Source organism: Salvelinus alpinus, chromosome 6 (assembly GCF_045679555.1).
Source record: "Salvelinus alpinus chromosome 6, SLU_Salpinus.1, whole genome shotgun sequence".
Lineage (NCBI taxonomy): Eukaryota > Metazoa > Chordata > Actinopteri > Salmoniformes > Salmonidae > Salvelinus > Salvelinus alpinus.
Genome location: NC_092091.1, coordinates 79,403,716 through 79,408,669, shown reverse-complemented (window position 1 = coordinate 79,408,669; position 4,954 = coordinate 79,403,716).

Below are 4,954 nucleotides of genomic sequence, written 5' to 3'. Positions count from 1 at the left end.
TCATATGTATATACTGTATTCTATTCTACTGTATTATAGTCAATGCCACCCGACATTGCTCATCCTAATATTTATATATTTCTTAATTCCATTATTTTACTTTTAGATGGGTGAATTGTTAGATATTACTGCACTGTTGGATGTAGGAACACAAGCATTTCGCTACACCGCAGTAAGTGCTAAATATGTGTATGTGACCAATAAAATGTGATTTACAGAGCAGTTAAATGTCCTCAGAAGAGAGGGTAGAACTCGGAGATGGTTTGTTGAGGCCGACTTGAAACTCCATGGTAATGGAGACTAAATGTCCATGATGACTCGGCAGAACAGGCCTCGTACATCAATAATATTACAATCACTACGCAAATCTTCGCTGTTCTAACGTCTTTATCAGAACATTAATACCGCACGGCTGCCTGTCCCAAATGAATAGCGATTAACTTCAAACCAGACCCAGAGACAAATTGATCTTTAGTCTCCCTCTCCATCCTTCCATCAGACCACACCCTGTATCCTAGACACCGGGTGGGGCACCAGGCGCAGCGTGCAGAGATGCTACCGGGGAGACGGACGGTAGTCTACTAGGGCTAGGCTATATTCTAACGGCAGTTTAATCTTGTGTACCTCTGTCGGCGCTGCAGTTCAGATGATAATCTGATCATAACGTCCATCTCTTAACTCCAGACCGAGCCAGGTCCATAACAACCCACCTGTTGGTTACAACGTCCTGCTGTCTGGTTGTAACGTCACATATACACACACCTGTCATCATATCGGTTATGACTCAGCGATATTAAATACACACCTTGTTCAGCATCTGAAACACAGACACAAAGAGAAAGGGAGGAGACATCATTTAGACAGACAACGAGACCGTTAGAACCGAGCAGGTGCGTTGTTTTAAGTCTGTCTTTTTGACAGACGTATTAAAACAACATATTCATGATGATGATTCTCTACCTCCGGGTTAATCTCCATTGGTTGCCACTCCATCCTGTTCGGTAAGGTTCGGTCCCGTATGTCGGTCTGTTGTCAAATCTGCTCTGCTGCAACCAGCTGCTGTTTTGGGGCGATATGATCACACCGCGACCGTCCACCCGCTTCATATGCTGCCAGTCACATTCCATTGTGCCGTTCGGCGGGGGGTGGACGAGAACCGGAGAAAAAGCCAATAGATCCTCCCGTAGCCTCGCCTCGTTTGTAAACAAGACAATAGATATTACAGTGAAGTATTGGAGGTGGAGTGAGAGAGAGAGAGGTGTGTGTGAGGTGTTCTGTGTAGTTAGTTTTAACGAACAGTCTAGAAGGTGGACTGGTCCAAGCCCGACAACAGTGGACGCTTCAGTAGCGCAGCGGAGAGTCTGGAGGGTAATGGGCGCGTTCGAGCAGATCACTTTGGTCAGATGGTCAAGTCTTTCGTATGTTGCGTTAGGGGGGATAGAAATGGACCAGACTTGTGCCTACACGATGGCCGTGTTCGAGAGGATCAACACGACTGTCGACTGACTGATCTACAAATCACTTTACATCATAAATGATGACTCATTATTTATAGATCAGTCAGTCACAATGTACCCATGATACATTGCGTTTTTTTGATCCTCTCGAACACAGCCGATCGCTGCACGAACTTTATACAAATCATGTGATCGAAAGTCATGATGTTTTTGACTGCAGACAACTGATTCTGTAGTTGCTCTTTACCATAGAGCGTGAAAAAGGTTGTATTAGCTTGGGCAGCCCCATTGAGGGCTTCCACTATTTAAATGTAGCCAACAGAGGAGGCTGGTGGGAGGAGCTATAGGAGGACGGGCTCATTGTAATGGCTGGAATGGAACTAATGGAACAGAATCAAACAAATCAAATCAAATCAAATTGTATTAGTCACATGCGCCGAATACAACACCTTAATTACAAGCCCCTACCGGGGTACCGGTACAGAGTCTATGTGGAGGCTATATACAGGGGGTACCGGTACAGAGTCAATGTGGAGGCTATATACAGGGGGTACCGGTACAGAGTCAATGTGGAGGCTATATACAGGGGGTACCGGTACAGAGTCAATGTGGAGGCTATATACAGGGGGTACCGGTACAGAGTCTATGTGGAGGCTATATACAGGGGGTACCGGTACAGAGTCAATGTGGAGGCTATATACAGGGGGTACCGGTACAGAGTCAATGTGGAGGCTATATACAGGGGGTACTGGTACAGAGTCAATGTGGAGGCTATATACAGGGGGTACCGGTACAGAGTCAATGTGGAGGCTATATACAGGGGGTACCGGTACAGAGTCAATGTGGAGGCTATATACAGGGGGTACCGGTACAGAGTCAATGTGGAGGCTATATACAGGGGGTACCGATACAGAGTCAATGTGGAGGCTATATACAACGGGTACCGGTACAGAGTCAATGTGGAGGCTATATACAGGGGGTACCGGTACAGAGTCAATGTGGGGGCTATATACAGGGGGTACCGGTACAGAGTCAATGTGGAGACTATATACAGGGTGTTACGGTACAGAGTCAATATGGAGACTATATACAGGGGGTACCGGTACAGAGTCAATGTGGAGACTATATACAGGGGGTACCGGTACAGAGTCAATGTGGAGGCTATATACAGGGGGTACCGGTACAGAGTCAATGTGGAGGCTATATACAGGGGGTACCGGTACAGAGTCAATGTGGAGGCTATATACAGGGGGTTACGGTACAGAGTCAATATGGAGACTATATACTGGGGGTACCGGTACAGAGTCAATGTTACAAAATGATTCATCCAGTGGATATGAACAGTACTAAATGATTCATTCAGTGGATATGAACAGTACTAAATGATTCATCCAGTGGATATGAACAGTACTAAATGATTCATTCAGTGGATATGAACAGTACTAAATGATTCATCCAGTGGATATGAACAGTACTAAATGATTCATCCAGTGGATATGAACAGTACTAAATGATTCATTCAGTGGATATGAACAGTACTAAATGATTCATCCAGTGGATATGAACAGTACTAAATGATTCATTCAGTGGATATGAACAGTACAAAATGATTCATCTAGTGGATATGAACAGTACAAAATGATTCATCTAGTGGATATGAACAGTACTAAATGATTCATCTAGTGGATATGAACAGTACCAAATGATTCATCTAGTGGATATGAACAGTACTAAATGATTCATCTAGTGGATATGAACAGTACTAAATGATTCATCTAGTGGATATGAACAGTACTAAATGATTCATCTAGTGGATATGAACAGTACAAAATGATTCATCTAGTGGATATGAACAGTACAAAATGATTCATCTAGTGGATATGAACAGTACAAAATGATTCATCTGGTGGATATGAACAGTACAATGATCATCTCATCTACTGATTCATCAGTACATACTGTCTCTCTCTGTCTCTCTCTGTCTCTCTCTCTCTCTCTCTCTCTCTCTCTCTCTCTCTCTCTCTCTCTCTCTCTCTCTCTCTCTCTCTCTCTCTCTCTCTCTCTCTCTCTCTCTCTCTCTCACTAATTGATTATTCAATGAACACTCATATGATGTTAGTGAGAGTGTGATATGGGGGGTGGAGACATGTTTATTTACAGGGGCCTGAGGAGGTGTGGTATACGGCCAATATACCACGGTTAAGGGCTGTTCTTAGGCACGACGCATCGAGGAGTGCCCGGACACTGCCCTTAGCCGTGGTATACTGGCCATATCCCACAATCCCCCGAGGTGCCTTATTGCTATTATAAACTGGTTACCAACCTAACTAGAGCAGTAAACATATCTGTTTTGTCATACCGGTGGTATACGGTCTGATATACCATGGCTTCCAGCCAATCAGAATTCAGGTCTCAAACCACCAGGTTTATAATAAACAATAGATGTCAACGGAACTCGACCATAACAATGGAAACGCCATGGAAACACACAGTGGAAAGATCCCCAATTTCTTCGTCGCCCCCCCAGCTAAATTAGCCTTCATTCAGGCTACTGTTTACATGTGTATTTCACACTATGTTGAGGTAAAAATCAGACTATAAGTCTTGTATGGATGTCAACCCCAACACACGTTCGTGTCATCATCACCAATCAACTGCATTACAGTTAAACAACGACTTTGACTGGGACCACCACCGATTTCTGCATGCTAGCTACGCTACCAGGAGTTAGCATTTAGCAGTCACTTCTACTAAACCTGAAAAGGGGCGGCTTCTAAATGTTATGCAGCGAAAACAGCCAAATATATACAAATCTGACTTTAGTAACCACACAGTGGGCCTGTCACGATACATAAATAATTACGGATTTGAGAAATATGCACTTTGTTAGATCAGACGTGTTAAATGTGAGGCCATCCAACGTTCGTTTTCCATCCCCCACAGTCTGCGTTCCGTTAAACTCGTTACTGCATCTGTGGCACAACTGGCCTGTTGATCTGAGCCTAGCTGTTGGAAAACCACATTATTTACCGACTTTCAGCTGTTGCAGATATACCTCCCCGTAGAGATGGAACCTGACACTATGTATCTTCCCTCTACTCCCTGTGCCAATATGACTAATGCACTTAGCAGAGACTGTAGTCTGGTATGGTGTGATGTTGCAGATATACCTCCCCGTAGAGATGGAACCTGACACTATGTATCTTCCCTCTACTCCCTGTGCCAATATGACTAATGCACTTAGCAGAGACTGTAGTCTGGTATGGTGTGATGTTGCAGATATACCTCCCCGTAGAGATGGAACCTGACACTATGTATCTTCCCTCTACTCCCTGTGCCAATATGACTAATGCACTTAGCAGAGACTGTAGTCTGGTATGGTGTGATGTTGCAGATATACCTCCCCGTAGAGATGGAACCTGACACTATGTATCTTCCCTCTACTCCCTGTGCCAATATGACTTATGCACTTAGCAGAGACTGTAGTCTGGTATGGT